Below are 12,507 nucleotides of genomic sequence, written 5' to 3' on the forward strand. Positions count from 1 at the left end.
TCCCGCACCAAAGGCATATGACATAATTGGTCACGATTAATAAACCAACCAATTTTTGGTCCAAGAAATCCTCCTCCTCCTGTTCCTGGACTGGATTTGGGTCAAAGCAATAACTCCAAGGCTATTACAAAATAACACGTTATCTCCTCCGATTCCGCAACATGTCTGGTTGACAAACGGCTGTTCAGAAATGAACTGAAAAGCACGAAATGAAAAGCTTGAAATGAAAAGCGCGAATTGAAAAGCGCACATCAACACTCACCAAACTTCTACTAACACAAAATTAGCAGAAGGAGCCCAAAGGGTGGTGCTAGAGAGCTGAAAAACCACGTAGTACGTCACTACGTTCCTGTTTGTTGGCCGACAATTCCTTGCCATTTGTATGCAAGACAAAATCCAGGCACACACCTTTGGACAAAAGTCAGAGGTTTTGTCTGCGGAAAATCCAATCATGTGTACAAGGCTTAACTGACCTTGGCTTGGTATCAAGAGACCCCAGAATTTTCCACTTCTTAATAAGTAATTGAACAGTACTGACTGGCATATTCAAGGCTTTGGATATCTTTTTATATCCTTTTTCATCTTTATAAGGTTCCATTACCTAGTTACGCAGGTCTTTTGACACTTCTTCCCCATGATCCCCATGGCTCAGCATCCAGCCTGCTCACTGCATTCACATGAGAGCTAACAAACGCATTGACTATTTATACACAGATACTAATTGCAGTTCAAAAAGCAACAGATGCGGGAAATGAACCTTTAGTTGACATTTTAACCTGTGTGTCACCTTGTGTGTCTGTACCAAGGCCAAACATTCCTGGTAATGGAAACTTTTGATGAGAGCCGTTTGGGTGATTTCTGTTATCATTATGATTTAAAAAGGAGCCAAAAACTGTGTGATAATAAATGGCTTCATATGATCCTAACCTTAAATAAAACATTTTTTTTTTTTGGCATGATCAGTCATATTTTCAATATCAATGCCAAAATGTCCCAATTTCTGCCAGGGTATGCACACTTTTGAACACAACTGTACCAGGACCCAGTAATGAAGAGTAAGGACACCCATTGACATAAGTGGACAAGCGCCCCATCTGGACACTTTTGGATGTAAACCTCCCCCAGGTGGGCCATTGATTTTAGACTGAACATTCCAACTTATGCAGAAGCCCAGCCGTGGCAGGTTCTCTTTAAGGATACCTGTAGTTTGAAGCAAACGAAGACTGAAGGAGAATTTCCTAAGCCAGAACGGAGTGTAGGAGAGAGGCGGGAGACAGATATTATCTCCTGATAAACTGCCATATTTATGTGCTCCCTGATCAGACCTACAGAGACTGTCTTATTACATAAGAAAAATCTTGCTTGCATGGTAATGAAGCACCTACATGTCTTGTGCTCGTAGCTACCTGGTAATCTATTTCTGATTAAAAACTAATTAAAGAAATTGATTGCGTGAGTTGGAAGCAAATCAGCCACGGGGATAACAGCACGGGAGAACAATGAGCACGGGAACGGGGCGTCGGGAGAGAATTTAAAGAAGAATGGCGGAAAAATTGTGTCCATTGTGTCCATATTTCTGGTTTATTTATTGAGCTTTAAAGTGGAGATGTGTAAAAATTCCCACTTCTAGGGAATTCCATCTCCCTGCATGCCAGAGGAAACTTGACAATATGATACAAAGAATTCCCCAGCAATCATACCTACTTGTAATCTAAAAAGAGTAAATGCTGCATGCCAATATTCAGTTTTAAAGGTCAATTTATTGATCTGATTGGTCAAAACTCATCATTACCTTGGAGTCTCGTAGACTGATGCGGTGCGCCACTGCCAAAGCAGACCTTCACCTTATTTTTTACCAAATTCTACTCCTTTCCCCACCCTTCTGGAAATTGTATTATTTTTTTTGGGGAGGGAGGGGGTAACTTTTCTAGTGGAGTGCACCCCACGCTTCTACCTTTGCATAGGCAAGTATGACTTCCTTCTTTATGCAAAGCCTCCTGAGATACCCACATAATGCATCCCAGAGGCTTTGGGGCTATGTAGAATACAACGTGCATGCGTAGTGGTGGGCCATCAGCTGCTAGGACCAGAAAGAGACCTCCTGATGATGTCAGCAAACATGGTGGCACAGCACCGTGGGTCATTGCAGGACAGGGTTGGGTCGGTATGTGGGTGAGCATGTTATTTCGCACTTAACCCAGCAGACCAGGTAAGAGTGGCTTAAAAGGGAAATTAATCCTAGGAGAAAGGGGGGAGGCTGAAGTTCTTCTTTAATTATAGCCCTAACAGAAGGTAAAACGCATCAATGCATGAGGAGCCGTGAGCCCTGCCATCACCCATGGTGAGAAGCTTGAGTCAGAGAGGCTGGAGAGGGATTATTTAATTTCCATCAGCCCTACTGGTCACCAAAGAGAACTTAACATACAAATAAATCCTCAAGCATAAGGCATTCTGTGCACTCAATCCCAAATATTTAGAGCCGGTTTACACCAGAATCGCACAGGAACACAGTCCGTGAACAAGGTCTTCCCTTGAAGTGCGATTTTGTAGCCCATTCATTTGAATAGGGTGCAAATCACACCAGAATGAACACAAAGTAGTGAAAAACTTTGAAAAACGTTTGAAAAACGCGCTGCACAGGCGGACGCCCTAACAATCCTATCTCAGAGGCCAATGGAAACCATTTAGCTCCCCAGCTGCTTTTGTCATTAGTCATCCACTAGGGATAACCTTCTGTCAAAGCGACTTTACTTTCCCGTCAAACCCTGCGAACGGAAACGCTGCGTCGTGCCACTCCCGGGAGGATTGTGGGAGTGCGCCCGCATGTTCTCGGAGCTTGTGTTCTGTTATCCTAATGATACGATTTAATTCCTAATGGAAGTTTGTGCGAGGGACGTGCGCACGCGGTAAATGCCAGCACCACGCCGCTGAATTACTGGCTCTGACACCAAATGCCAAACACTTCAAGTGACGTGCGCAAAAACAAGAAGTGCGTCGAGGCGGCTGGTGATGGAGGCGCTACCAATCTCGTCCAGTTATCCATCGCCGCAATCAACTTATGCAAATTGAGCCAAGGCAGGAGATGTACTTCAGGAAACCGGTCCGCGGGGAAATAAGACAACAGCGTGGAAGTCTTCAACGATTTAATGGAACGGGAAAAAAATTATTTTCAGATTTTTATTGGCCAATAATTCTATAACAAGTCAAAAATTGAACCTGAACCCCCCCCCCTCCCCCAGCAAGGAGGGAATTAAATCACTAAACTGCTAAAGCTTTATGGGAGACGCTGTCATCATCTTCCCGGGATTTACCTTAATTTGAGCTCCATTGCTGCAAGTTCTGAAAGATTCACCTTACCTTGCTAAGATTTCATTTCATTTCATAGGCCTCCACATGACATTCCCGGCCATGGACCTTTATATCCCGAAGAAAGAATGTCCACACAAAAAAAAAGATTCACTGCACTTTACTGGTGTTGTTCAGGAAAAGGCTTTCTAGTCACATCACAAGGACATACATTCTGGAGTCACTTGACTTTACATCAGCGGCGGCCCGTCTATAAAAGGCGCCGCCCCCCCTAATTTCTATGCGCCCGGCCCCTTATCTCGAAGCAGGGCGCCGGACGCATAGAGTTCTACAGGGTTGTTTTCTTTTTGTGAAGCACGTGATTAGAGTCGGAGGCTCAAATTGGCTTCAAAAAAGATGGGCTCGAGGCGCAGAGCACTGCTCCCCGAGCCCACCCACTTGTGACAATAGCGAATCAACATTCGCTATTGTCTTCCTGCTTCTTCTCCCGACCAATCAGCACAGAAAGCGGGTCCTGGGACCGGATTGGCCTTGGAGGAGAAGCGACCGGATTGGCCGAGGAAGCCCCCGAAGCCGCCCAGGACCTGGACGGGGTAAGTGAGGGGCTGGCGGGCTTGCGAGCGGGGCTGGGTGGGGGGTTTGTTTGCCGCCCCCCCCAAAAAATGAAGCTTCCTTCAGTCTTTCCTATGCCCAGGGTCATAAGCTGTGCTCTCTGTAGTCACCTCCTTGCTAGGTACATCTCTCCCAGGAACCCTCTAGGGAGGCAGCCTCACATAGAGATCTCAAGCCTGGCTTAAAAGGCCTTTTGCAATCTGCCCCACCCCCACCCCCCACCTCCATAAGGGACAGAGTGACTACAGCCAACTCCTCTTATGTACAGGTCCACTTCACCCAGCCTACTGCCCTGTCCGGGGCCTATGGGTGCTGGTTACATCTTCACAGGTGTGGGATCTGTGGCTCCCATGCCCCAAGAGACTGTTTTTCCTTCCCTACCTGACTTATATATGGGTGCTGACCCACCCTTGACAACACTGCAAGAGGGCTCTACCACCTAAAAGGGCCTAACACCTGAAGACACTGTCTGACCAGACACTATTATGGTACAGAGCCACCTAGTGGCAATATGGGTAACTGCACCAGCCTACATGCATATTGTATGTGCGTATATAGGCATATATGCATGTACGCCACACTCCCTTGATTAAAAAAAAAAAAAAAAAAGCTTGAGGAATTTTTACACGTGTGTACACATATGTGCATATATGAGCTTGTGCTATACAGCCCAACCCCACATTTTTTTTATTTTTATGCCAGTAATATTTGATGTTCATACATCAGTACCAAGGCTACTTGCAGATGGTACTTATGTATAAGCATCAGATTCATGGCAGAAAACTCCTGCATAAGGGGCGGATCACACCGGGAATCGCACAGGCACAGCACTAACGTGCATTGTGTTGCGTTGTATTGCTAAAAACTGTGTATTTCTTTTTTTTTAACATTTTGTTGCATTTCCAGCCCGGTTACTTGAATAGGTCGCCCCAACCCAATACATGTTAATGTGCAAAAAAAAAAATGCGTTGATACATGTGCATTAATACAAGGTACCAAGATGCCGAGGTCTGAAAGGGCCCCAAGAGGCAAGTTATTAACCACTTCAATACCGGGCACTTATACACTTTCCTGCCCAGACCAATTTTCAGCTTTCAGGGCTGTCGCATTTTGAATGACAATTACAAACTGTTACAACTGTTACTGCTACACTGTACCCAAACAAAATCTTTATCATTTTGTTCCCACAAATAGAGCTTTCTTTTGGTGGTATTTGATCACCACTGGGATTTTTATTTTCTGCTAAACAAATAAAAAAAAGGCCGAAAATTTTGAAAAAAAAAAGTGTTTTTTTGTTTCTGTTCCAAAACTTTGTAAATAAGTAAGTTTTTTCCTTCACGAATGAGCACTGATGGGGCTGCACTGATGGGCACTGATAAGGCGGCACTGATAGGCACCGATGAGGTGGCACCAATGAGGTGGCACTGATGAGGTGGCACTGATGGGCACTGATGATGGGCACTAATATTCGGCACTGATGGGGCACTGATAGGCGGCACTGATGGGCACTGATAGGTGGCACTGATATGCAGCACTGAGGGGGTACACATAGGTGGCACAGATGGGCACTGAAAGGCGGCACGGATGGGCATGGATGGGCACTGATAGGTGGCACTGATGTACAGTAATTGATGGTACGAATGAATGCCAATCAGTGCCAATCGGTGATGCCCATTGTAGGCACTGATTGGCATCTATTGTGGGCACCTGGTGGTAACATCCCTGGTGGTCCAGTGTGGGCATCCTTGGGGGGGGGGGGCTGCGCTGATAATCAATCAGCACAGATCCCCCCTGTGAGAGGAGCAGCCTGTCAGACGCGAGTGAGGAAAAGCCAATCACCGGCTCTTCCTGTTTACACTGTGATCAGCTGTGATTGGACATGGCTGATCACGTGGTAAAGAGTCTCCATCAGAGGATCTTTACCGAGATTGGTGTAGCGGTGTGTGAGACTGACACACCGCACCACTGATCGGCGCCCAGTCAGGATATTGAAACCACTTTGCCGCTGTCATTTTGCTATATGGCAGGTGGCAAGTGGTTAAGAATCTTGAGTTTTGTTGGCTGTGACCTCCAGAGGAGCCAGATGTTCGAAAAATACTCCCATAAGTACCCTTCTGTGCTGTTGCTTCCACTAAAAGTTAGGCTAGAATCACAATACTGTGGGTCCTGCATGCCGCGTTTGGGCAGGCACAGCAGCCTATTCATTTAAATGGACTGCTGTACCTGTAGGAGATGCAGGAAAATGGTCCCCAACCTGTAGCAAAGTCGCATGGAACCGCATGGTGCTACGGCACCATGGGGTTTTGCACACTCAAACAAGTACTGTGTTTTCAGATGCGTGGAGGCAGGGCCACTGATAAGGCAGTACAGCCAGCCCTCCTGTACTGGGCTCAGGCCCCATCAGTTCAAGAAAGGGGGGCCTGGGCACCTCCTGAGCAGGAGGGCTGGCTGTACTGTCTTATTGCAGACACCGATCCTCCTCTGCCTCCCCTGCAACGCTGCCAGCTACTCCTCCTCTTTCTCCCTCCAGCTGCACTGAAGGGGGATTGGTTCTAGAACATGCACCCCTTCCATCTGCTGTCTGTGCCCCCCTGTGTGTCCCTTTCACCCACAGACCTTCCGGATTCCCTCCTGTCCCCTCCCTCCTCTATTCTGTGGGCACACGAGGATGTTTCAGGATGGAGAGCGGGGAAAGGGGCAGGTACATATGTTGTTTACTGGCCCCTTTCTTTCCTGAATGAACACAGTGAGTGATCGGTACCAATCAGTCCTTTGTCTATTCATCACTGATGCGTTGTAAACTGTGTTTACTATGCTTCAGTTTGTGAAAGAGCAGGAATCTTCAGAGCACTTCCTATTCATTCATCTGTGCAGCAGAGGCTACAGAGAAAGGGATTGATAAATCTACAGCAGGGGTCGGCAACCTACGGCCTGCGGGCCACACCCAGCCCGCCGCCGCTAAAAGTCTGGCCCGTCAGTGCACGTGATGAATTCACATGCACCCGACCGACGGACATTTTGACCCCTTCAAGCTGTAGGCAAATATGCGGCCTTGGCATGAAGGGGCTGTACCGGGGGAAATGCCTGCAGCTGCACGCATCACCTCAGTGCTGTATTTTAGAGCTGGCGGTTGGCTTTCTTGGGATAACAACTGATGCGGCTAAGATGTCGTTTAACTGTTATCCCAAGCAGCAGCGCCTCTCCTGCCACCTTCCGTGGCTCGCCCAGGCTCTCCCGTCCTACTGGCTGGCCAGAGACCCAAACAAAGCCGGAACCAGCTTTGATTGAGTCTCGGATCTAGTAACCTGGAAGAGATGTCATGACATCACTTCCAGTTTACAGAAGACTTAAAAGCGCCAAATTTAAAAAAATGAAAGCATTTTGAATGCTTTTAAGTGCATTTTTCAAAGGGACAGTGTAAAAAAATAAATAAATTGAATAAGAAAAAAATAGAATAAATTAAAGCGGGGGGGGGGGGGGGGCAGTGTGTGTGTAATATGTGTAATATGCAGGGGGACTGTGTAATGTAAAGAGGGCCAGAGGTACAGGGGCTGTGTAATGTAAAGGAATCCAGAGGTGCAGGGGCTGTGTAATGTAAAGTGGGCCATAGGTGCGGGGGCTGTGTAATGTAAAGGGGGCCAGAGGTGTGGGGGCTGTGTAATGTAAAGGGGGCCAGAGGTGCGGGGGCTGTGTAATGTAAAGGGGGCCAGAGGTGCGGGGGCTGTGTAATGTAAAGGGGGCCAGAGGTGCGGGGGCTGTGTAATGTAAAGGGGGCCAGAGGTGCAAGGGCTGTGTAATGTAAAGGGGTCCAGAGGTGAGGGGGCTGTGTAATGTAAAGGGGGCCAGAGGTGCGGGGGCTGTGTAATGTAAAGGGGGCCAGAGGTGCGGGGGCTGTGTAATGTAAAGGGGGCCAGAGGTGCGGGGGCTGTGTAATGTAAAGGGGTCCAGAGGTGAGGGGGCTGTGTAATGTAAAGGGGGCCAGAGGTGCTGGGGCTGTGTAATGTAAAGGGGGCCAGAGGTGCGGGGGCTGTGTAATGTAAAGGAGTCCAGAGGTGAGGGGGCTGTGTAATGTAAAGGGGGCCAGAGGTGCTGGGGCTGTGTAATGTAAAGGGGGCCAGAGGTGTGGGGGCTGTGTAATGTAAAGGGGGCCAGAGGTGCAGGGGCTGTGTAATGTTAAGGGGGCCAGAGGTGCGGGGGCTGTGTATTGCTATCTTCATTTATTAGCAAGTGAATACGGCCCTCTATGCATTCACATACATTAAATCCGGCCCTTAAGTGGAAAAAGGTTGCTGCCCCCTGATCTACAGTATGTCCTCAATCACTTTTAGCCGGGGGTGGGTGGGTCTGTTAAGTAGGATGTATGGGGCCCTGTGATTTATAACAGCAGCCCTGCGTGGAAGAGCCATTTAGAATTAGTCCTCATTCACACTTCGCATAGCAGGAACTCACTTTCCCACCCGCGATTTTGTGTGAGCGATTATCACGCGATTCTGCGTGTCATGCATAGAGCAGCCCATTCACTTCAATAGGCTGCCTTATGCGTGTCTGACGCACAAAAGAAGCTCCTGCTCCTTTTTTGAGCTATTTTTAAAGTTGCGTTTTGCCGCAATTGCAACACGATTCTGTCATGCGACAATTGCTGCATTTACGGATATCGTTTAGAATGAATGGTACCCAAACGTGCGTTGCGCGTTTTTGCACCAATTGCAACAGTGATTAAAAGGCAGAATCACTGCGATTCTGCCCGCGATTCCACATTGGCAAGTATGAATGGGGCCTAAATAGTGCCCTCAAATGTCTGCTGAAAATCAGCGCAGTTTGGCTGCGGGTGCCTGCAACTGCGGGAACATGTGCGATTTACGCGCGTTCCCGCACTCGCAGTACTGTGATCCTAGCTTAGCATTTATCTGTCTATATATGGAATACTTAGCAATGCTTTTCATTTGTATTAAAAAATATCCTCTTCTTATCACATCTGGTGTAAGATTTATATAATCTTCTGAGTAAACTAATTGGCCTTAAACAGTCATAAATGTAATTTCATAAATATGATGACACGACTAAAACTGAAAATCAAATCTATCTCCATTGCTTAAAAAAATGAAATAATAATAATGAATTATAAATTCAGGGAAACTGCATGATGTTCCAAAAGTGTATTGTGCACAGAATGTTTAATCATCTTATTATTCAGCGGGCATTATCGAATGAAAAATAATTCTACATTACAAATTACAGGAGAACACAGAAACTTGGTAATTTCACAGACAAATGGCAGACTCACTAATTCACTAAATGATCGACCCAACCAGATGCTAACCCCTTCCTGCCCAACCCTGGCATCCCTTTAACTGAGCTGTGGGTGGGAAGGTCTGCCTGATCACATGATCACTGTGATTGGCTCACTGAGACCCGTTCTAGCTTGGACCGCCGCTTTAAAGTATATGTAAACCCAACATTTCATATTCCTGATCTGTGCCTGCTGTACCATGTACTTGTATGAGAAAGTCTCCTGTTCTCTTTGTATTGCTTCCTTTGCGTGAAATCCCTGGTGTGCCTGCCAGTCCCTCTGCTTTCCTATTAAAAACCGACCACACTAAGCAGAATAACACACCATGGTCAGTTCTTGAGCTGTGCTCTCCTCCAATGATCAGATTTGTACTGCGCCTCCCCTGCACAGCCATTTACTGGGAAGTTCAGTGTGCTGAGAACAGAGGAAATGTGATCATTTATTAAAAAAAAGTGGGAAAAGGGTATGTATAAAGTATTTTTTATATCTATACACAAATGTTTTGCCTTTCATTTATATTTTAAATTGAACAGGTTGTTTTACAAGGTGAATCACTTTAAAGCGGAGTTCCGCCTAAATTTTTTTTTTTAAGTCAGCAGCTACAAATACTGCAGTTGCTGACTTTTAAAATAAGAACACTCACCTGTCCAGGGTGCCCGCAATGCCGGCACCCGAAGACGACCCCTCCCTCGGCTCTCGGGTGGAGGCGCCACCATCTTCGGTAAGGGAATCAGGAAGTGAAGCCTTGCAGCTTCACTTCCTGGTTCCCTACACACGCTGCGCAATCCCACTGGTCCCTGCTGTCCTCTGGGACCTGTGTGTCTCCCAGAAGACAGCGGGGGGGGCGCCGGAAGTGGCATAGATACCCGCAGGTGGCTCGGCTATCTATACCCGGAAGTGGGAGCAAAATACCTGAATTAGACAGGTATCTGCCCCCCCTCTCCCCCCTGAAAGGTGCCAAATGCGACACCGGAGGGGGGGGGGATTCCGAAAAGCGGAAATTCCATTTTTGGGTGGAACTCTGTTTTAAGTGCTGAACCTACTTGAGAGTGTGCTGACGTGTAGGAAGTTCATCCAGGAAGCATGATATCAATGGAGTGTGGGGACACCGCACATCTGCAGCTGAATATAAAATAATAGTGAAAAACGGCCTCAGCTTCAGCTCCTCCTAGGCCACATCCACTGATGTGTTCTGCCCTCCCCCCAGGGCTAAGTAATAGAGGGTCTGTATTAGGATTAGCACATCCCACAGATGCTTGATTGGATTGAGATCTGGAGAAATTGGAGGCCAAGCCAACACCTCAAACTCGTTGTTGCGTTCCTCAAACGATTCTTCAATTCATCAGACCAGGCAACCTTCTTCCATTACTCCGTGGTCCAGGACTGATGCTCAGGTGCCCATTGTAGGTGCGTTTGGCTGTGGGTACCCTGATCGGTCTGCTGCTGTGCAGCCCCATTCACAACAAACTGCGATGTCCATTTATCCTGCTTTCAAGACATCAACTTCAGGGAACAACATGTTCACTTGCTGCCTAATATATCCCACCGACTTCTATATGCCACTGTAGCAAGATAATCAATGTTATTCACTTTCACCTGTCATTGGCCAAGTTATGGCTGATTGGTGTACAGTTAATGATTTAGGTAAAGTAGCACAGTGTAGTGTTCATTTAACCCCTTGGCGCCGACTGCCTCCTGGCGCTTTAAGAGCTCTAAAAGCGTCATGCCTAGTGTGGTCAGCTTTTAATAGGAAAGCAGAGGGAGTGGCAGGAACATCAGGGATTTCACACAAAGAGAGCAATGCAAAGAGAAACAGGATACTTTTTCACACAAATACATGGTACAGCAGGCATATATCAGGAATATGAAATGTTGGGTTTACATAATCTTTAACCGACCGCCTCCCGGCCCTTAGGAACACTAAAAGCTGGGAGGTGGAGGCGGGCATTCAGGTCATGTGACCAATGTGATTGGCTGTCACAGTCGTCACATGATCAGAAATCTCTTCATCGCAAGTATGCATCAGGAGCTTACTGATCCCCGCGCGCTCTCAACATGGTAAGTTGTTTACACGGGGCAGCATATTTGCAGTGGTTCGGCCTTAAGGCCCAACCGCCAAGAGGCCGCATATATAAGGTGGCATCAAAAAGTTTCCAGACTAGCTCTGTTTACAAGAAAGCACTTAATTTATCTACATTTACACACTATCACCTTCAAAGGTGATGAGGACCCTGATGAAGTGGTGCCCCTGCCACTTCTAGAATGTGTCCTGGAAGTCTTCTTTTCGAAGCGTGTCAAGCACCTTCAGCGATTCACGCTGGATCTCCTCAGTGGTGTCAAAACGGCGACCTTTGAGCTAGATCTTCATCTTCAGGAAGAGGGCGAAGTCGGCAGGAGCCAAATCTGGCGTGTAGGGTGGGGGGCGGAAGTGAGATCATGTTGTTTCGGGTGAGAAGCTCACATTTGTTCTAAGTTGATGTCAATGATGAAATAGCAGATGTGGTAACACACGTGGTTAGAATAGCACCAGTTGCACAGTTCCCAATGTACACAGGACGATGAAGGCCCCTTGACCCCCCGCCCTAAGGAAAGGGAGCCTTGACTGCTGGATGCTTGGCAACCAAGCGGGGTGTCAACCTAATCAGGGAGTCGCAGTGGCTCCGTTGGGATTGGCTACAATGGCACAAGGTGGCTGGGTGGAGCTGGAACTCTAGAAAAAGGCTACGCAGAGGCACGTCCTACTACTTTCAAGAGAAGTTGACGTCACAAGAGTTTGGCACACTGACTTATGAAGGTCGGTGCTCCCTGTGACTGTGCATGCAGCCCTGTGCTTCCATATGTTGGCGTGTTACAAAACTAGTCTCAAAACTTTTTGATGCCACCTTATATGCGCACTGTCAGCGCCAAGGGGTTAATATGGTAAATAGGGAAAAAACAAGAAAAAAAACAAAACAATCTAATGCAAATGGTTATAGAAAGGCCCCAACGTCAGCTCTAAATACCAGAACCTCTTCTCTTTAAATATAAGGCATGGATTCTCAGCTGTCAGGCTCTCTGTCTTTTTCTAATGGCTGGTTCTTTCCTTTCACTGTCAGCTCCTCCAGCCCTTGGGGTCTCCAGGGCCCCGCCGGTTTTAGCCTCGTCTCACAAACCTTCAGTTAAGTTCAGTGTGTCCTCTGGAGCTTGGCCTCCCCAGGTTTAATCCAGCTGTACAGAGTGCAGCCCTACAGGGAACCCGGGGCCGTTATCAAAGCATGACCGCCGAGTCTAAAGCAACCAAGCACAAGTGCAAGACGATC

This window comes from Aquarana catesbeiana, linkage group LG07 (assembly GCF_042186555.1).
Source record: "Aquarana catesbeiana isolate 2022-GZ linkage group LG07, ASM4218655v1, whole genome shotgun sequence".
NCBI classification, from domain to species: Eukaryota; Metazoa; Chordata; class Amphibia; order Anura; family Ranidae; genus Aquarana; species Aquarana catesbeiana.